The 23,038-nt window shown below is 35.7% G+C and overlaps 1 protein-coding gene across 1 annotated transcript in view; it reads left to right on the top strand.

Moving 5' to 3' along the window:
- The window catches only part of LURAP1L (leucine rich adaptor protein 1 like), a 52,585-nt gene that overhangs the window by 1,444 nt on the left and 28,103 nt on the right, over positions 1-23,038 (top strand). The gene's annotated exons all lie outside the window — the stretch shown is intronic.

Here is a 23,038-nt window from a genome sequence, read left to right on the forward strand (position 1 = left end):
ACCTTCCTAGCTCAGGCTTCCACCCCCTACCGCCCCTGCCCCTTGGAGCCGCAGCCACAGCTGTTTCAAGGCCACTGCTCAGCTGACGCTCCACAGCTGGTTCTGAAAACAATGGCCCACTCGTCCTTGATGTCCTTAGGAATAGCTTGTTTCACTGTTTTGATCCTAGGGAGCAGGTGATCCCCGGGCCCAGGGATTTGCTAATGACCACTGCCTACCCTCCCCTCTACCCTCCCCCCAGTCCTCAATCTGCAATTGTTTTTCTGTGAAACTGGCAAACGTTACCTTAAGAGTAGGACAGCGAGACTGGTACAGGGTCTGAGAATACTTGTCATCCTGGATGTTCTTAAGCAGAAAAACTTTAGTGGCTCTGAGCTCTGGGGCCAGTCACTTGGCCTCTGTAAACCTCAGTTTATTTGTCCACTGATCTGGTTGGAGGAAATAATTCCTTCCTAAGTCCTTTGAAGAAAATGTCCACAAAACAACAGCATTTTCTACCAGCTTGGAGAGGAGAGAAGTTGCCTCAGTGGTCGCAGTCAACCAGAAGAATGGCGAGGATTTTCCACATAAACGATCCTGTCTCCTAGGGCTTTGCATTAAGAAAAAGTAACCAGAGGTGTTTTCCCTAGTTCCCCTCTTTCTGCATTTGGAACACTCAGGAGGTAATAAATTCCACAGCATAAAGTAATCTTGGCAAATATATAAGTGTAAAAAGCCAGTCTTCAGAGATCATGTCCTGTGTTCAGAATTTTTACCATGTTCTCTACCTAAAAGTCCTAGGATCTATACTCTAAAAATGTATCTTAAGATCTTTAACGTTGATTTACCTAAGGACTCTAGTTATATATCTCAAGTATCTATCTTCTTCCTATTTGGAGTGTTCAGATGTTGAAAGCAAATTACACACACACACACACACACACACACACATACACAGCCATACATGTATAGGCATATATATTCATACATCATGTATAATGCAAATTACTTTATTATTTTGTTCATGTTTCACCGTCTAAATACACACAGATTATATACCTTAGTTATTCAAAAAGTACTTACTAAGCATTTACTGGGGTAGATGGGTGCTGAAAATACAAATTGAAAAAGTCAAAGAGCTTGTCTAGCGCTCAGATCTCTTGCACTCCTTTGCCATTTATTATTTGGAGTAAATCAAGCCAAGTGTGTTGAAGAACTCCAGGGAGTGGAGCAGAATCTGGTTATTTTCAACTAAGGACACTTTCTAGACTTATCTGTTGTTCTTAATGAAAATATCATCAATGCAACAAAACTGTGTTTCCCCAAACCAGATCTTGCTGTGTATGATTAGGGTGTATTAATAAACATGTTTTTAAAAAGCAAACAGAAACCACAACAATAGCAGTAGCAGATTGCTAAATTTACTATTTGTTATATTTTCTATGTGAAACAGCAGGATCCACAGAATTTATGCCAGACAGATGTTTTGTGATCAACTTTGTACTCCACGAAATGTCTCCATGAAGAAAATAAGAATATTAGCCTTGGGAGTTTAGAGGAAAGATTGGGACAGCTATATTTCACTGATGGTGAGACCCTTTCCCCCATTTTACATAACCCTTTTGGGTGGTAAAAACCCCAGCTTCAGCTTAACTGGGGAGCAACAGAGTTTGGGGGGTAGACTTGGCACGTTTGTCATAAACACCCAGCAGGTGTTCTGCTGCTCCACCTGTCTCCTCCCCACATCCCCGTGTGAAGAAGTTAGAGACAGAGTGGAATATGACCTCTTAATTGTGATTTTTACATTCTTTCCTGCCCTCTACTATGTGCACTGAGTTAACCTTCTTGGTATTAAACATGACTCCACATTTCATGTTTATTACTTTTAGTTCATGAATCATTCTTCTTGACTGTCTGGAATTACCAGGCTTTGGGCCTGCCCTAGGAACTCTTTCCTTAGAAACACCTGAGCCGTGCACAATCCTTTGTAGACTTCCAGGAGTTAAGCCTCCCTTCTTTTTCTATTAGAATGGATGTGTATACGCAATATAGTATAGACTTGAAAGGAGGTCGTCTGAACACAAGGTTCTTTACATACTCATGATTTTATCCTGGCTTCTCTCATCTCCTTTTATGCTTTCATGGATAATTTCCTTCACTCTTGTTTGTAATGCTACAGTCAATGCTCTTAGAGGCCTGAGAGATGCAGTTATAAAAAAGACACTTGAAAGAGATTGAAGAAAGAGGGAGAAAGTGTTTCTGTGTCCAAAATTCTTAATGGTGAAACCTTTATTAACCCTTATTAACATAATAATTGGCACCCTACGTAATAAAGCTTGTGGGAGGGGACACATTAGAAAAGAAAATTTGCATGCATATAGTGGTACTGTAGGCCAGTTTAGGTAATGATGAGGATGTTTTGGGGAGGAGAAAGATTTTCCCAGTATGTGAAATATTTTTATTTTGAATTGAGAGATGAGGAAATTTGACAATACAATAAAGGAACACAGAGATATACATAGGACATTTATCATGAGATTGGAAAGAAATGTCAGGCTTTTTGTACAAAGTCTGCCCAGAATGTGTTCACTACTTTTCTGTTCAGAGTGTTTTATTATCCTTTTTACTGTTTATTTGTTTTGAGAGAGAGAAAGTGTTTTTCTAATATATGTAAATAATCTCTGTCAAAACCTATGTTTTACCATTTAGTGATAAATTTTACCTGTAATTTTCTTTTACAAGATGTGCAAAGAGTTTTACTCTTCTATCAGTATGTCTATATCATACCTCTAGTTTGACACTGAAAATTATTTTCATTCATTTTTCTCTGGAAGAAATTTCAGATTTGCCCAAGATAAAGGCAATCACTAAGGATTTGAAATCTGGCATTGGAAGAGGTCTAATGCACATTCCATATTTTGCCTTCCTAGATAATTACTGTTCAGAGAATCAAAAAGGAGTTTGGAATGAAAAATATACTACCTGTCGATGCCACTTTCTGGTTCCAGTAAATTCTGTATTATGTCGAGATGATTACTAATCTTTACATAATACAACGCCATCATGAAAACTACTTTCCATATTTTTGGCAGTTGTTTGCATAACAGCTGTGTAATATAGTGAATAGAATAAATAATCTCAAGCTAGTTAGTTACCCTTTCTTACTATTAAAGCCTTCAAGTACCCCACCCAGTTCCTCAAATCTTGCTCTAACAAAGTTTCTAGGCAATATCTAGAACTAGACACAAACACACATGTACTCAGACAAATGCATATATGATATTAGCAGAACATAAATCAAAATGTCAAAAGTTTTTAGAGTGGTAGACTTATACTTGGTTTTTGATACTTTCTGTCATTGATCTTTTCTACATTTTGTCCCATGTTAAATGGCTTGCTGACTTTGTAATAAAAAGTTATTTTTTATTCCCTCAAAAAATAATTTCACTAAATTAACTTCACAGTTGCTTTGGATATGCTTCAGAGTAGGCTAGGAGATTTCTATCACTTGTTCTATAATTTAGTCATCTTTCAAAACATAGTAGTTTCAATATTTTTACTATTTTGTCATTTAGCTATTTTTTAAGTTAGACAAAAATTTAAGGAAAACCCTTATGGATATATTGAGAATCTATAAAGCGGAAGGTTCCATCCTGGATGAAGTCACAAGTTAGTGGCAAAGATAAAATGGGAGTATCATTTGGCCAGAGAGAGACTGCAAACTAACAGTCAGCAGGTGCCCGATGACATAGCAGAGATCAGGCTATCAGGTAAAGCTGAAATTTCTGACAGCGCCCTGGATAAGGGATTAAAAATGCTGATAACGATACAAAGTAAGGGCTTAATATTAGGGACAGAGACATCAAGGAGATGAGGAAATCTCATTTCTAACTGTGGTTTCTTCTGTTATTAAGCACAGGGGGTGTTATTATAGTTACCTAAATCTGACAAACAAATCTTGTTGAAACATGTTTCCTTACACAGTGGCTCAAAAATTGACAGCACTGCACAAAAGGATAGTAATGTCATATTGCTAGAAACACACAGACACAATCTAGAGAATTTATATCTACCTTGAAACAGTGACATTTCCAAAACCTGATGGAGCTCCACCCTATACCTAGGAAAGTATGTTGAATTACTGGTATATACTTGAAGAACACTTTCTGACCAAAGAGAATTCCTTTCCATTCCATTCAAGTTGCACAACCATATTGCCCTGATATTGTGAGAAACCACAAATATTTTGAGATGTTTTTTTAGACTGATTATGTTCATTTCCATGATGTCACCCAAACCATATATTTAACCTTCCATTTTGTAGTTAAAAAGTCACAATGAAAATAATTTGTCACGTTGTTTTAATGTTTAATTATTTTTGAGAGACACAGTGTGAGTGGGGGAGGGGCAGAGAGAGAGGGAGACAGAATCTGAAGCAGGCTCCAGGCTCTGAGCTCTCAGCACAGAACCAGATGTGGGGCTTGAACTTACAAAACATGAGATCATGACCTGAGCCAAAGTCAGATGCTTAACGAACTGAGCCACCCAGGTACTCTAGTTTCTGGGGTTATTTTTTTTTTTAACACTACTTCTGAAACAGATTTATGGCTGGAATCTCTCAAATCCCTGAGTACTTGTTACATTGTTGTGGTTGTTTTTTCTTTGAAGGATGCTCCTTTTGTTTTCCTTTAAAGGTTATTCTTCACTACTCAAGTGGTGGGCTTCTGGTTGGGTGGAATCTTCATGGGTTTGGACCTAGACAAACCAGGATTCTGGCCAAGTCTAGGATAAGTCAAGATACAAACCACAGAGCCCAGCAGGTTGCCAAGGCCCTGCACCCTCTCCTTCTGGAGGTTCTTACCCCATCTTCCCAGATGGGAGGCCTGTCTAACTCTCAGTGGCCCTCTTTCTAGTTTCGGCTTTGTGTGTGGCATTGAGCAAGTTATATAACCACTCTAGGATTCAGCTTTCTTGTTAACATAGGGAAAAGAAGCATCTCTATTTAGGCATTGTAAGAATTCAATGAGATAATACAAAAAAAATAAACAATTACATAGACATTCAAAAAGAGTAAGTATGATGGCAGTAAGAGGTAGCATGTCAATGACATAGCTGTTCTGTTGATCTTATACGAGTAGCCACAAATGGTCAGTGTGGTTTTGGGACTGATTAAAGTTTAAGGGTCTCCTCTACCTGACTATCATAGCACCTCCCATGGCATTACGCATTCCGTGGAGAGACTATGTTTCTCTACAAAAGTGAAAAAGAAATATGTGTGACCTTTCCCTAGCTTTAATCCAACTGAAATCTCAATTTTGATTTCAGACTCTGCATTTATGAAACACTTACTATGAACTAAGCACTCTGCAGAGTATAGTAGCTTAGTTTCAAGAGCTATAAGAACCTAATTTTTGGGTTAGCCTAGGAAGTCTGAGAATGGAGACTAGTATTTGGTTTCTTAACAATGAAAGCTTTCTAATGGGCAAAGCGCCACGTTAGCTAAACATTTTATATGTATTATCCCACTGAAACCTTATAATAATATTAACTAAATATAATTTTCATAGCTACTTTATAGATAAAGCATTGCAGATAATTGTTAATGCTCAAGACCACCTACACAGTAAAAAGATGAGCTAGGTCAAGGTCAGAATCTGAGCTTTAAACCATGATAGTACTGTTACTTCTCATACTTCAGAATATCTTGATGCACATGTTGACATATATATATACACATATATCTGCTCTTCTAGATTTTCAAAACTTTAAAACATGAAACTATAAAAACTATATGTTTATTTACTATAGGCTCCCTATTAGGAGCAAAATCTATAGACCATCTCTGTGTCAGGAACACTCAAGATGCGGATGAACATATCCAAAAGTCACCCGGTTCCCAGAAATTGTGCCCTTCCTGTCATCAATATCTTCATAAATACTTCCTCCCACTCTACAAAAGCTGCTAGGGAAGGATTCTCTGGACCAGTTCAAGATCAGAGCTCAGGAGTGGAGCTCAACAGTTTCATGACCTAGAGCTTTAAAAACTTACAACTGGTCGCATTTTAATTCTCTGAGAGATTCTGTTCAGGATAAGCTTGGATCATAGATAACCCACTAGAAATAACCAGAAAACCAAGAATCATGACCATCTTGTGTCCATTTGAACAGCACCTTCAAATTGCTGTTCTTTTAACAGGAGCTCTGTGAGCCTATGTTTCTGGAGTGATACCAGTTGCACAGCACAGTCTGCTGTGACTTCCCACATTGTGTGGTTGAAACACACGGATCCAGATTAAGCCCAGTGTAAACTGTATTGATAGAATTCACAAGAAAAAAAAGGTATGTTTTCAAACATACATTTTAAACATCTCAGTCTAAAACTTAAAAATAAAACCTGAATAGTTCATTTTTTAAAGGGGATAAACATTGAGCTAGATTTTCATACATAGCTATTCTTATGTTCACTTTACAGATAAGAACACTATGGTTTTGGAGAGGGGGCAGGTTTCACTAAGTCACTGTAAGTGGCTTCCCAGCCTTTCATTCAAACAAGAACCTCTGTGAGCCTGGCTATAGGCTGGATCCTATTCATTATCGACCGTACCATATCTGTGAACCATGGAGCGTGTCCATTTATTACAAATGAACACTTTTACATAAATTTCATCATACCCACCAATGGATCTTTTGGTATTCCTTTAAAAATGTTATGGCTTTATTTTTAGAAGTTAAACATATGCTTTCTCATTATAATACTTCCAGAAATATAGACATATTATAAAAAGAAAAAAAAGTGCCCTTTTACTACCCCTGACACCACACCTCCTCCTTATTACTCCACACCCCAAGGGAATCAATCATCTGCTGACAGTTTGGTGTGAATCGTCTCAGGTCTTTTTCTGTACCTTTGCCAGCATATAAATGGCACATATACACTTACATAAATTTGATGTGTTTGGATTTTGTTTTCCTTATTTTACATAATAATATTTTATTATATTACCTGGCATTTATTGGATGGTTACAGTATGCCAGTTAGCATTCTAAACAGTTTTGATGTATTATGTTCTTTCTTTCTCACTCCTCACCCATTTATGAGGTAGATACTGTGGAATGTTAGGTAATATAAACAGATTCATGATATATCTTAAGGAATTTTTCCTTAGGAGACACCTGGATGACTTAGTAGGTTAAGGGCCTCAGTTTTGATTTTGGCTTAGGTCATGACCTAACAATTGGTTATGACATAGAGCCCCGTGTTGGGCTCCGTTCTGACAGAGTGGAGCCTTCTGGGGATTCTCTCCGTCCATCTCTCACTGACTCTCCCCCTGCACTTGGTCTCTCTCTGTCTGTCTCTTGAAATAAAGAAATAAAATATATAAAAAAAGAAAAATTTACCTTGTCAATCTTTATCTTATTCTGTCACTTCTATATGTAACCTAATTAATTACTAATCAAAAGAAAAGTAATTACTTCACTTTTCATAATAAATGGTTATCCAACTTTTAACAGTCCTTTTACAAAGTAAATTCTGGTTCTAGAAATCAGACTTAGACTATTCTTCAATTCAAGAAATAATGAAGTCTTCCAATTGGAATGTACTCATCCTCAATCACATACTACTTTTTAAAAAATATATATTTATTTTGAGAGAGAGAGAGAGAGAAAATCCCAAGCAGGCCCCACACTATCAGCATAGAGCCTGACTTGAAGCTCAATCTCACAAACCATGAAATCGTGACCTGAGCTGAAATCAAGAGTCAGATGCTTAACCAAATGAGCCACCCAGGTACCCCTCACATACCACGTTAACATAATCTTATTGAGTTTTTTCCTGGGAATAATAATAGAAATAAAAATTCTAAAATTTGGACCTAAGGGCTAACAGGCATAAGGTGATCCTTGCCATATGGAGAAGGCAGAATGGCAATCCACGGGTTTCGTGTGCCTTTAGTCTTCATGGTTCAAAAACATCTTCAGTTTTTTTTTTTTTTTTACTTTGGAATGCTCATGATAACAAAACAGACTCTGTTCCTAAAGATTAGACATCATCAGAATATTTGAGTTTTCAGTTAAAGAAATAATATCTTTCATATTGACACTTACAAGAAAGTGATGTTTAAAACTAGAACTATAATCTATCACTGACCAACAAGCCCTCTCTCTGCAGGCGCGTGCAGTGGAAAGCTAGAAGATTGGGGAGGCAAGGAATCAGAGAATGAGAGAAACAGGAATTTGATTGTGTCCTGGCACTGCTGGACCCGGTGCTTCATTTGGCAATTTCAGGACGGACCCTCTTTGATTGGGTCTGCCAGCATGGCTATTACAGCTCAGCCTATATTCTGATAAATGTTATTATTCACAGTGTTAATCCTGTCAATCTGGAGATAGCCATATTGGACTGTGTTTAGGGGTGAGTTCTAAACCTGACCTCTGATGTCTTATGATTGATTTCAGATTTTCAGAGGATAATCACTTCCCTTCTATCACATTCACATACATGTCCCCAGCCCTCTACTATCAGCATAGCATTGCTTTCATAGAATAATTTTTAATTTAGAAAATTTGCTAGATAATACGTGTGAGCTACAAAATTATTAGCATTATATATTTTTAATTAAAATTATGGAACGTTCTTTTTTCCTCTGGATTTTAGTCTAGGGTACCTGAAGTGAACTGGAATTAAGTCTTTGACTTTCCATATATTTGATGGACAAAATAAAATTGTTTCTGTGCTCATACCCACCATGAGTAAATTCACAAAAATGTAACACCAGCATCCCAAATAGTGAGCTATATATGTTACAACTCTGACTGCTGGCATAGGCTATTATTCTAATAGCCTCCCTGATTTTTTTCTTCTGCAAAAGTTGTCTACATCGTTGTTTTCTTGTTAACCAAATAAAGCATGAGATCAAAGTTGAGAAGGAAATGTCTCTCCTCATGGTGATGAAGTCCAATTTTCAAGGCTGCTAAATTCAGAGATTTTATCTTTGCTGAGATTTTAATCATAAATAGCTACTACTGGCTTTTTATTGGTATGAAATTAACTCTGTTTTCAGGTTTTCTCTAAATTTCATAAAATTTAAAATGTATCATTAAAATGATACTAAACATGCAAACAGTATAAAAGGAACTTCATTCATTTTCCCAATCTTCATTCTCTAGAGGTAACTACTATGAATAATATTCTATGTATCTTGAAATTTTTCTGAACATATGCAGGCATACCTATAGATCTTTTACCTTTAGCTATAATTATAGGTAGATACTTGGAAAGATATATGTGTGTATAGCTTTAAAATTGAGACCCTTAGGAGCTCATGTTGCAGCAAGTTTCTAAATACAGCAAATACTTTGGTCTATATCATATATGACATATATATGATGTGTGTATATATAACATATGATGTGCATGTGTTTATATACACACACTTTACTTCAAAGCACAATTTACAGTGTTGCCACTTTGGATAAATTACTGTCAAGGACAGAAGTTGGAAAGAGTCGCTGTGTTTGTATAAAATGATTGCAGTTGATGAGGTAAAGAAACACAGTCAAAAGGGGTGCCTGGGTGGCTTAGTCGGTTAAGTGTCCGACTTTCCCTTAGGTCATGATCTCTCGATTTGTGGGTTCGAGCCCCGCATCGGGCTCTGTGCTGACTGCCAGCTCAGAGCCTGGAGCCTGTTGCAGTCTGTGACTCCCTCTCTCTCTGACCCTCCCCTGCTCACACTGTCTCTCTCTCTCTCCTAGAAATAAATAAAATAAAAAATTTTAAAAATAAAGAAACAAAGTCAATAATCTCTAGAAATAGAAAAGAGCATCATAAAATCCTAGGGTGGGAATAAACTTCCGAACTCATCTAGATCATGCATCTTTTGCTTGAATGTCCTCAGGGCTGAGGACTTCATGGGCTCTCAAGGCCAACCATTCCATTTTCAGACACTTCTGTTCATTTATATTTGTTAATTTTTGCTCATCAAAAGCCCACTCTATGATCACTCACCATGGGGAGGGAGGCTCCAGAGTGTGAACCTCCAGATGTGGATTTATAATTTAGTATGAAAGCTCTTTCAGGTGTGAAGTGCAACAAAAGGTTAGTGAGTTGCTCATAGGTTTGTGTGTATGTGGCTAAAATGAAAGGTGTTCTTGCCTTTCTTGCAAAATGAGAAAAGAATGGCAGTGCAGTGCATTGCTGAGGACAGAAAGAAATGGGGGCTGTCCTGTACAACTGCTGGAAGTGTGCACTGAAGAAACCTTTAGAGGTAAACGTGACGCTATACTCAAATGAGAAGAAGAAAAAAGATTCTCCTTGACACAGCAGTACTGATGCCAGTAATACTTGGGATAAATATAGACATTTACTCCCTGGAAACAATAATGAATTTGTTCAAAAATATATTTTAAACTTCTATATCTGGTATTCTGTATGACTAAAAAACAAGTAATCATGACAAATCACAGTAGGTTGTTTATGTGCATATGATAGAGCTTTATGTAGCTATTAAAACTGTTGCAAAATTATTTATGGGAGAGATAAAATTGTTATATTCGTGTATAGAATAAAAGACTGAAATAAAATACCCAACAGTATTAACAGTGGTATCATAAAGTTGTGGGCTTATGGGTGTTTGTTTTCATTTCTCTATTGAGTTCATTTTATCCAATTTCTCTGCACTAAGTATATTTTATATTTTGGTAAGAAAAAAATTATAGGTGGATAGAATTTTAAAAAAAATAAAGTATGAGCTTGAGAATAAGGTAGAGCTAAGTTCAAGGAATCACAGCTCTTCCTTTAACCAGTGCTGTGACTTTAAGCACATAATAAGTTTAATATATGTAAAGTAACTGGGATTCTGCCTGCCAACATTGATATTTTTGTGCCTTCCATTTGATTGACTTAATTCTTTTGACAGCTATAGGAAAATATGAGACTAGAATTTTTCCTGCTATTCATCTTTCTCATTCTTTCTTTTATTAAATTTCATAGAAGGGACACAGCAATATGTAAAATAACTGCTTGTCTTGCATATACTACATCTGAGTTGCTAAATTTGGCATTAGGTGTCCCTGCACAGAAATAATACCTGAAATGATTAGTGCCCAAGGAAGAACTGTCCACTCCAAACTCTGGAACATCTGGTCTGTAGAGCAAGATAAATTAATAACCAACTGACTCCTCAGGATTTTAGTCATAGTGGCTGATTCTAATCATGGACGAGTCCACATTAAGAGGTAATGGAATTGACAGCTACTCTCAGAAATACATGCAAAGCATTCCATGGTCTCTCCATATGAGCTTATAGGAACTTTATACATCTTTCAGAAATAGGTGGGTAGAATATATTAACACCCAGATAGATGAGAAAATTAGTCCTTGCCCAGAATGCAGAAAAGAATTAGAAATAATTGATTATAGACTGAGATCTTTTTAGAACTTCACAGGAACCACAGGCAAGAATTCGAAACCATACTCTAGGTTTCTACCGTTTTAAAATCTGATGATAAAATTGTCAGGAAATAATACACAAGCAGCCACCAAGTAGAATTTAATTTAATCACTTAGATCAGTGACTTTGGTCACACTATAAAACTTATTGATTTAATGGTAGACTAAATATTGTGCACAGATAAAAATCTTTCTGTACTGAAAGCACATTATTAATTACAATAAGTTTATAAAAATAAAGTGTATTTATAAGTCACTGGGGATATAGATTTCCACAGAGTGAAAATTCTGTATACATGAACTCATTTGTCACTTTCCTAAAATTTAAGCTGTATATTCCAATTTGTTTAATAATATTTCTCACTGTCTTTTTCCCTCCTCACTATAATCATGTGACCAGAGGCTATTACTAATTAATCCCTTTATTCCCTGATGGCTAGCCAAATATTTAGGGACCCCCATTTGTTAAGTGTGTGAATTAAAGTACACTTTAGACCTGCTTCTAATTTTTGTGTTTGGAACGCATTAACAACATTTCCTTTTTGGATAGAATAGAACCTCAGTCCATCCTCTGCATCCCACCAGCCAAACCCAGTCACATGGAATGTAGGTCCTTGGTTAAAAAAAAAGAATAAAATACTTTTCTCCAATCTGTTATTGTGACACTTGACTGAAAGAAAGAAAGAAGAAAGAAAAGAAAGAAAGAAAGAAAGAAAGAAAGAAAGAAAGAAAGAAAGAAAGAAAGAAAGAAAGAAAAGGAAGGAAAGAAAGAAAAGGAAGGAAAGAAAGAAAGGAAGGAAGGAAGGAAGGAAGGAAGGAAGGAAGGAAGGAAGGAAGGAAGGAAGAAAGAAAGAAAGAAAGAAAGAAAGAAAGAAAGAAAGAAAGAAAGAAAGAAAGAAAGAGAAAGAAAGAAAGAAAGAAAGAAAGAAAGAAAGAAAAAGAAAGAAAGAAGGAAGGAAGAGGGAGGAGAGGGAGAGAGAGGGGGGAAAGAAGGAAAAGAAGGGAAAGAGAAAAAGAATGCTGCTTTTTAAAAACTTTTAACATTTACTTATTTTTTAGACAGAGCACAAGTTGGGGAGAAGCAGAGAGAGAAGGTGAAACAGAACTCAAAGCAGGTTCCAGGCTCTGAACTGTCAGCATAGAACCTAATGAGGGGCTTGAACCCATGAATCATGAGATCATAACCTGAGCCAAAGTCAGACCCTTAACCTCCTGAGCCACCCAGGCTTCCCAAAAAAAGAACATTTCTGCCTCCTTAGAGGTGGTACAGCAAAATTCTTCTTTGTTGCAGGATCTGCTCTATCCTTAGATACTGTCAGTCGCAGGAAACATTGTTCCCAGGAGTACTGCCAGAACCTAAAAATGAAAGGAGTTGTTTTGCTTCTCTGATAAGTAAACAAAGAATGTACACATGTTAGATTTTGTCATCCTCTTTTCCTGCTTAGAGTGAGCTTTTGAAGTTTCAGAGTGAAAAGAAAGAACTTTAAAGTAAAAGAAAACATTATAGTAACATTAGAGTGTAGTATTATATACATAGTATATTGACCTATGGTATGGTCTCTGTGGTGTTGGTTGAAAATAATGATCATTTAATTTGGCAGCCTAAATTAGTACCTGGGTACCATTAATCACTACGGCATGAAGTCTCTATGCTTGACATAGCCTTTGGTATAGACTTGAAAACCAGTGAATACAATGTGACTTGTATCTAAGGTGTTTGTGGTACTTGTCTAGATGGGTAGAGCCCAGGTTGGTAAGCTGCCTGGACAGGATGAAGAAGACTAGGTTTCTTGAGTGCTTTCCTAAGATTCTAGAATTTAAAGGTATTTTAAGGCATCAACCCATTTTTCTGTTTTTAATTTGGAACTGGAATCAAAAAATTAAAAAAATGGCTACCAAATATTCCTGTACTGCCTCTAAAACAGCAATTGGATGTGTTTCCTTCTGGTTTTTTTTTTTTTTTTTTTGGTTTTGTTTTGTTTTGTTTTGGTCCCTATGTGAACTTTTAACATCCTCTCTCCAAAAATTATTAGTTTTATTCCTTCCAAGAAGCTATACTCATGGACTTTTCCTGCTTTTAATCTTGGTCTTATTTATGTCACCCACAGGAGGAATTTCAAATATGTGGCATGCATTTATTTTTGAACTTTGTATTTTATTTATTTATTTTTAAATGTTTATTTTTGAGACAGCGAGCACAAGTGGGGGAGGGGCAGCGAGAGTAGGAGACATAGAATCCAAAACAGACTATGGGCTCTAAGCTATCATCACAGAGCTGGATTATGGAGCTCAAACCCACGAACCTTGAGATCATGACCTGAGCCGAAGCTGGACACTTAACTGGCTGAGACACCCAGGCACCCCCATTAATTTATAATTTAAAATAATTGTAGGCTTTGCATAAAAGCTCCAAAAATCGCTATATATCCCTCAACAGATTCCCACATATCTTAATCTTTTGTAAGATGGTGATGCGAGGTATCAATGTCTTCTAATTTACTCTCTAACTTCCCTTTCTTACTTCTCTTCCCCTTCCTCCTCTCTCTCTCCACACACATATTCTTCAACACCTTTCACTTGAAAGTTGCAGACATATTACATTACTTCTAAATACTTCAGTGACCATTTCTCAAAATCAAGATCAGTTATCAAGCCTTAAGTGGTATCCTTCCTCCCTCCTGGGTATGTTGTCGGCATAATTAATGACTTAAATTATTGCTGAGTTCAGACATGTCCTAAGAATATTTTACAACAGAGCACTGTAAGTGGCCACTCAGCATCAGTCAGAAACCTACCTGAGGCTAGCATTCAGTTAAATAATAGAATTGAGTCCACCTGAAGGGTAGTAAAGGCAATTAGAAGAGCATGCCCTCAATTTCTCACTTTATTATTGACTTACTGCTAGAAATTCTCTCCTCCCAAAATCATCTTTCAGCCAGAGCTCCTGATCCAGATGAAGATATGAAATAATAAGTGGAAACTTTTTGGCTTGTGTGGTATTCAGTAAATATATTTTAAATATTGAATACAGTAACAACAGTATTATCTTCTACTACTTATACTGTATAGAAGTAAGGATTTGAGAGTCAATTTTTTTCTTTTTCCAGTAAGGAAAAAGAGGGTAACAGACACTCAAAAAGGAAGTAATATTTGGACATTTTTGTCTAATAAAATATTTCTTCTGTGAATCATTACCTTGTACTGTATACCATTGTTTACAAAGTGTTTGCTATACTCTCCTCAGTCTTGGGGCTATGAGGTTACAATAATAACACAATGAATATAGCATTTGCTATATATGTTTCAATACAGTATTTATAGTAATATTTGCTAGAATATAGTATTTACCCAATACATGTGACTGTTAATACTAGCCTCCTGCCTCATAGCCTCCAGCCTCATATTCTAGTTACTAGGCCAAAGAAGTAATGAATCAAACTATACTATTACCATGACCTGTATTAAATTTAGTTTTAAAAACTCAGACCAACTCCTTTTGGGATTATATTTAACAGTAAAATTCATATGTTGAGTTAACTCTTTAAAAATATCCACTTGTTTTCCTTTAATCTGGCTATGTTCAGGGTTTGCCAGGAACTATGGCCCAGACAACCCAGTGAAATGAAATAGAATTTTAACTTTAGTATTCTGCCTCTTAACTTGGAGTCTATTACTTCATTTTTAAAATTTATTTTTGTGTTTTCTTTGTAATGTAATACTTGTTCCAATTATTCCTTACTTGGAAGTTTAAAAAATTAGTCTGAAATGCCAGAATAAATATGTGAGAAGAAAGTCAGGGTAACTAAGAGATTTATGGTCTTCTCTATATGTGTGTTTTTGTCAGAGGGGGGAAAACTAACCAGTATGTAACAGGTTTATTTTGGTAGACATTGGACTCATGATGATCAATCCAGATTACATGTCGTTTTAATAGGGAACAAGGGTAAGGACTTATAAATGGATCTTGAATTTTCCCCCTCTGTCTGGTTCCCCTCCCTCCAATCACCACCCATTAGTAGCCTAGGGAAATATGTAAATTACCACTGTGTCTACCAGTGTGCCTCCTGCTAGAAGGTTAATCTAGTACCATGGGGAAATAAAATCTAGATTCTGCACACAGTATGCTCAATACAAAAATGAAACTGTTTCCTTATATGTTGGTTTTGGTATGATTTCTTTGGGTTGTCAGTTAATCAAGATGATTTTTATCAGCATACGTGTTTGTTGTCCATGACCTTAATCTGTACTTTGGAGGAAATTTAGACTGATGAACATCCTGTATGTCCTGCTAAGCAGTTTTTGGACTTGTTTGGTTACTCAATGACCGTAATTTTTAATTGCCCTCCTCCAACCATGTTATAATTAACATTTATAAGTGGGATTTAAAGAGATTAATTTCATGGAAGATGAGAAACTTACTCAGTGAGAGGCAACTCACTACTTCTACTCTGTTGAGTTTGAAATCTTACATGATTCATATATGATAAGATCGGGAATTTTGAGAAGATCTAAAATGATTGTCATGTAGTCTACTGATCCATACTATAACTTTAAAGAGCAGCTTAGAAGACACAGTGAAAAAGCTTCCAACAGTGTTCCTTCCAGACATGATACAAAGCAATTTCTTTAGTGAACCATATCTTTACTTGGCACCAAACATGGATAACGAACATGCTCTGAAGGGCAGTGCCAGCACAAAATGGAGCTGCCCAAACATTTTGACTTAATTAATAAATAAAATAAGCTCAGAAGATGGTTATTAGCAATCAGTAAATAAATAATAAGGCTGAACACATAAATGGATACTGTTTTCTATGTTGGAGGCTTTTAAATAATCATAGCATAACCATCTTACCTTATTGGCATTCATAAGCAAGTGGGTTGAAACAATTATCATTAGAGTCTGTATACTGTTTTATTCAAAACCTTAACCATTAATTAGGTTTCCTAGGAGCACTATCAAATGCTCACATTGCTGAGTTGGAAGTGTAGATACAGAGACCGAGTGATTCATAGTAGATAAAGACAAGGCCAGATTTCCCACTTTCCAAACTGGTTGTCCAGGCCACCATGGAGTGGCCACTATAAATAGAGGAGATGCATTTTCAGTTAAACTTTAATTCCGAAAGTCCAGACATCATTACTGTGAATGTTCAGCAATTTCATAACATTAAGTGTTAGGTTATTTTTGTTTGTTTTCAGTCTTAAGACAAATTGATTCTATTTGGATTTCACCCAACATTCTTTAAGGAGAAAAACACTTTTACCTTTTTTTAAAACATCGAGTTGATTTTATGCAGTAGAATCAAATAACGTGAAAAACTTATCCTCTATGTGAAAATAACCCAGTACCTTTTTGTAAGCAGAATTTGGTGCTTCTCAAGTGTTCTAATTCTTTTGAGAACAAATAAAATAAATTTAAACTAAGAATGTCACACTGATTCACACACCTGAAAATGAATATAACGAGACTCTATTTGCTGTCTCTTGACCATACACGTGAAATTAATTTTGCCCCAGTCAAAAATCTTTGTTGCTTGAATTAACAATGATGATGAATAAATACAAGTATTTCCATATCCTCATTCCTTGTTGGGCCATGGAGACAGATGGAAACTCTCAGCTACACATCATTTGACTGTGTAACTATCCACCCTGGACATGTTATCCATCTCTCCTTCTAGAAATATTTCTTTCATTGGAATCAAGTAAAAACAACACATAATTTTAAGAATCATCTATATCCTATTCCTGTGTAAGCTCCAGAAGAAATGCAAATAAAGTCGAAGACATGGATTTCAAGTTATTGACAAATCAATTAGGTAAATGAAGCATGGGGTTACTACTAAAACAACAGCAATATTTAACCTTTATGGTATTGAAAGTTCTGCTTTAATCCCAAAGATCCATAACCTTAATAAAATGTAATTTTTATAAGAAACAAATTATATTATAACCACTTAATACTGTGCCTAAGAATATTTACATTCGGATATACAAACCCAGCACCATCTCAGTTCCACAGATGTGCCTTGTATCTAATATTGACTCTTGACAAACGCGCCATTCTTTTTGCCTATATCTTTCTTCCTCTCCCACGCCTATGCCTTACAGCATCTCCATTTAGCTCTAACTTGATACCTTTCAGGTCATATCACTGATAGCATAGTATTTTGTTTTCATTTTCTATTTTTTTACTTTTTATATCCCTTACTAGACTGTATGTTCTTTCAGAGGTAGAATCATGTCCAAATATTTCCTCTCTAGAATTTAGCAGAGTGTAAGAGCTCAGTATTGGAAGAATAAATTAATAAAGTGACCTAGGAAGTGGCCTTCAAAGGCATGATTAGAGAGGGGGTTAAGAAAGGGATACAGAAATGCTGAGGCATAGGAGCACATGTACCCCAATGTTCATAGCAGCACTCTCCACAATAGCCAAAACATGGAAAGAGCCTAAGTGTCCATCAACAGATGAATGGATCAAGAAGATGTGGTTTATCTATACCATGGAATACTACATGGCAATGAGAAAGAATGAAATCTGGCCATGTGTAGCAACATGGATGGACCTTGAGGGTGTTATGCTGAGCGAAATAAGTCAGGCAGAGAAGGACAAATATCATATGTGTGCACGTATAGGAGGACTAGGAGGAACTTAACAGAGGACCAATCGGGAGAAGAAGGGGGGAAATGGTGGGGGAAAGGGAGAGAGGCAAACCATGAGAGACTCTTGAATGCTGACAAAAACTGAGGACTGATGGATGTGGGGGGGAGGAGGGATGGGCATGGAGGAGGACACTTGTGGGGATGAGCACTGGGTGTTATGTGGAAACTAATTTGACAATAAACTATTTGTAAAAAAATAAATAAATAAAAAATAAACTATTAAAAAAATAAAAATAAAATAAAAATAAAAAAAAAGAGAGGGGGTTAAGAATAGGTAAAGGAAATAACTTGAGCAAATTTGGGGCCACTGTAATGAAAATTAAGGAATACTGTGGATGATAACTCTAACAAAGTTAATGAAAAGAAGATAGAAAGGTAAAATAATCCCTTAATATCCCATAATAATGAGAATACTAGGCTGAGAAATTTGAATATGGCTTGATAGGCAATAGGACCAATTATAATTATTTTAGGAAAGTCATGTAATGAAAGCTGCTATATTTTTGTATACTTACCATAGTTTAGTTTTGTTTTGTTTTTAACAATCCTCTTCATGAGAACTAAATAGTCTCCATGTGTTTTATATTATGGGATCCTTAAAGTATGTTGTACTTTTCAAATACTTATAAACAAGAAAGCTTACTGAAAGTTTACTGATTGCCAAGGAATGAAAGTCTACAATAAAATAAAAATGATAAAAATATTTTTGGAACAAATAAAGAGAGATTATACTTGCACAGGATATAAATTTTTCAGTGATGTTTGTTTACTTCCTATCACAAAGTTCCATATTTACACAGATTTTATTGATTACAAAATATGCCGTCAATAAATTTAAATAGGCTTTATTAGTATGGTGACATTTTCTAAATAAAATAATTAAATGTTTTAATCATACGAATGACATTTATTCATAATTAGCTATTTATACAATTCTGTTTATAACTGATTTATTTTGTAATTAAGGGTTTTTCTGATTAAAATGCAATGTATACTCTCGAATGATATTTTACAAACTACATAAAATGTACCAAAGGGGGGACAAAAAAACATGATTACATTACTCTGAGGCTGTTATTATAACATTTTTGTCTTATTTTATTGAAGTATTTTTCTTCTGTAATTTGTCCTTTGCGTTGTTGAAGCTATAATATATACCTCATATCTTACTTTTTGTAGTATTTTTTGCTTGACATTGTATCATAAATCTTTTTCTATATGATTTTCCTAAACCTAATTTGCATTGCATGAGAAATAGTCCCTTTTATGTACATTCTCCTGGTATTGATAGCTTGTTTCTTATATTTTTGTTGTGATGCTATAATATTTCAGGTTATTTCCTTAATAATTTTTAGGTTGGAGCAAATATGGCTTTCCTTTTGCAATATGGTTTTCCAACTCTTGATTTCTTTTTCCTTAGTCAGACTGAACATTTGGGTAGTTTTCTTTATTAATTTTTTAAACATTCATTTATTTTGTGTGTGAGAGAGAGGGACAGAGCAAGAGAGAGCAAGTCAGGGAAAAGCAGAGCGACGGAGAGAGAAATTGCAAGCAGGCTCCATGCTTTTAGCGTCAAGCTCCATGTGGGGCTCAAACCAACAGATTATGAGATCATAACCTGAGCCAAACCTAAGAGTCAACACTTAACTGACAGAGCCACCCAGGTGCCCTAGTTTGTTTTATTTAAAAAGGCGCATGACTGCTGTGTTTTTGAGTTCTTGCATAGGGGAAAAGAAGCAGGGCCAGAGAGATCCAAGTCTGAATCCTGGCTCTATCATTTCCTAATCATGTAACATTGGCAAGTGACAGATGCTCTCTGGGTTGCAAGTTGAAGATAATAGTATTTACTATTTAGAACTTTTATGAAGATTAGGTGCAAAATGTACATATAGAGTACTTCTCATGGTATCTGGAACTAGTGCTTTATTAAAGGTTAGCTATTGACATTTATGCTATTTTTGGTATTCTTTACTGTCACTGTGGATATTAACAAGTCAATGGGTTTAAATTTCTATGTGGGATTACAAAAATTGTAAGATAAAAAGCTAAACAGCATATGCATGGTCAACTACAAAAACCCATACTACCTTAAAACAACATTGCTACCAGGGCTCTGCCTATTTCTACTTTCAACTAGAGGCTTTACTTATGGGTACAGTGCTTATTTTCCAGAATTCCATATACCACCTCCACCTGCTCTTTACCCTACCTCCTGAGCAGTGAATTCTGATCATTGCAAAACCAGCCTAAAAAGTTGCTATTGCAACTACTGAAGAGTGGCAATAGGAATCTCACCTTGATTAATTTATAAAGGCAGCCCATACAGAGTGTTATGAGGGATCCATGCCAAGTTTCAGCTGATTGCAAAAATTACATTTCTCAATGAGGAGATAGACAGTGGGGAAAGGAAAACAGGCTTTTTCCTCCACTACTTTTGGAGGAGCCTACATATAACATAGGTTGCATTCTTAAGCTGCATCCACCAGGATTTTACTTTAGAAAATAATCTCAAATTCTAATGATAGTTTAAGTGAAAGTTTAAGCTTTTATTGGGTGACTTTGTCTTTTTTTTTTTTCTGTATTACAATTTAGGATACTGTTTTGAGTTTTATATTAATCTCTGAAAACTCTTTAGGGATTTTATTTGAGTAAGAACTGTATATTTTCTTTAATAGATGTCAAATCAATCCAAACACAGTCTTATTTAGAAAACTCACACTCAAAAGAAAATATGACTTGGCATCATCTTTCTTATTTATGTGGAAAACAACTATATCCACTAAAATCCTTCTATTTAGTATAACCTGCATGAATATACTTTTTTCGTCTTTTTGATCAGAGTTCATGAATTCGTGCATTGTATTTATGAAACCAACTCCAAATGGATAAAATAATATCAAAGTTTTATCATATCATTTATCATATCATTATTACTATTTCTAATATACAATGAAAAGCATGCATACTTGGAAAATTTATAAATGATTCGCAGATGACATCTTTAGTGTAATGTTAGGATAAGGTGTCATGTGAGCAAAAATAGGAGAAGAAAACCTGGTATGATCATGAATCTCGGTGTCGGGACATATCCTGATGAATTCATCATGTACCATCTGCTCCAATAATTCTTGCTACAAGCAGCCATATTTTGCCAATGGGTATTGTAGGTTCCTACTGTATTTGCTTGACTCTTTCTATTATGGAATTTTCTACATGGTTATTATAGACAGTATAGGACCTGAAACTTACTAGCAAATTGCAAGTACTGTAATTTAATAGGCACTTAAAAACTATCAGAAAATTAGGACCTAATTAAGTATATTGTTTTGACTGTTTCTTTCTCCAACCTTTTTACCTTATGTGATAAGAATTGAGAAAAGTGAACCATCCTATTCCCAGTAGCTCCTTTTAAGTGTTGTGACCCATCTGTTGCCCTATGCCAGGCATCTGCTTTTATCACCCTCATTTGTGGTCCTTAAATGCTGGAAGTGATGAATTAACTTTGAATTTATGCTAATTTTTATTACAAGAAAACAGCTTATTTGCAAACCATTTAATCCGGCAGCACTGATTTTCAGATGTAAGCACACACAAGAAGATAAAAATAAAAATCAGCAATGTATACTTATTTCCAGCTACCTTTTTTGAATATAAGTGTATGACATTTAGGTAACTGGAATACCTCTAGAGCTCTATTTCTTTAACAGGAAAATGTGAGGAGTCATCCTTGATTATAAAATATGTATTGATTTCATTGCCATATGTAGCAACATGGATGGACCTTGAGGGTGTTATGCTGAGCGAAATAAGTCAGCAGAGAAGGACAAATATATGTTTGCACGTATAGGAGGATTAGGAGGAACTTGACGGAGGAACAAGGGGGAGAAGAAGGGCGGAAATGGTGGGGGAAAGGGAGAGAGGCAAACCATGAGAGACTCTTGAATGCTGACAAAAACTGAGGACTGATGGATGTGGGGGGGAGGGGGGATGGGCATGGAGGACACTTGTGGGGATGAGCGCTGAGTGTTATGTGGAAACTAATTTGACAACAAGCTATTTGTAAAAAAAAAAAATACTGAAACAATGTTTCCCAATAAGGAAAAAAAATATGTATTGAATTTACATCAAAGTAAATGTGACATCAAATATAATAGGTTAGAATTGTTCAGGGAAGGGGCACCTGGGTGGTTCAGGCAGTTAAGCGTCCGACTTCCGCTCAGGTCATGATCTCATGGTTTGTGGGTTCCAGCCCCACATCAGGCTCTGTGCTGACAGGTAGCTCAGAGCCTGGAGTCTGTTTCAGATTCTGTATCTCCCTTTCTCTTTGACCCTCCCCTGCTCATGCTCTCTCTCTCTCTCTCTCTCCCTCTCTCTTTCAGAAATAAATAAAACATTAAAAAAATAAAAAAAAAAGAAGTGTTCATGGAAGTTTATTGCTTATTCAGGTCAGTGCCTATTTAATCCAAGTTACAGAATTTTTTTTTTTAAGATTCATTTTTATCCAGAGCTCAACTATCATCAGAGGGTGGTACTGTAATATTAAAGGCTAATACACACTGATCAGATCTTAATGTAATATTCTCAGTTCTTTAGTATTGTGGAAATATCAGTGAATTGAAATCAGATAATCAAGTTGTCAGCACTGTGTCTTGCACTAAGTAGTGATAAATTTGGGGCAAGTCATCAATCCTGAGTCTGCATATCTGATAGAATGGTCACTTGACTTGATTATTAACTAGTATCTTGTAGCACTAACGATCTGAGATGCTTATGCCTGTCTTTAGGGCATATATTTTTTGATTGCATGGAATTAATCATATATGAATTAATCAATCTAGTTTTTCATATATATATTTAATTCTGAATGCAGTGCATATTAAATATTTAGATTAAAATAACATTGTAATTAAAAGATGAAAATAAAAATGACTTAATGTGTATTGT

This window comes from Hyaena hyaena, unplaced genomic scaffold (assembly GCF_003009895.1).
Source record: "Hyaena hyaena isolate Hyena2069 unplaced genomic scaffold, ASM300989v1 scaffold_458, whole genome shotgun sequence".
NCBI classification, from domain to species: Eukaryota; Metazoa; Chordata; class Mammalia; order Carnivora; family Hyaenidae; genus Hyaena; species Hyaena hyaena.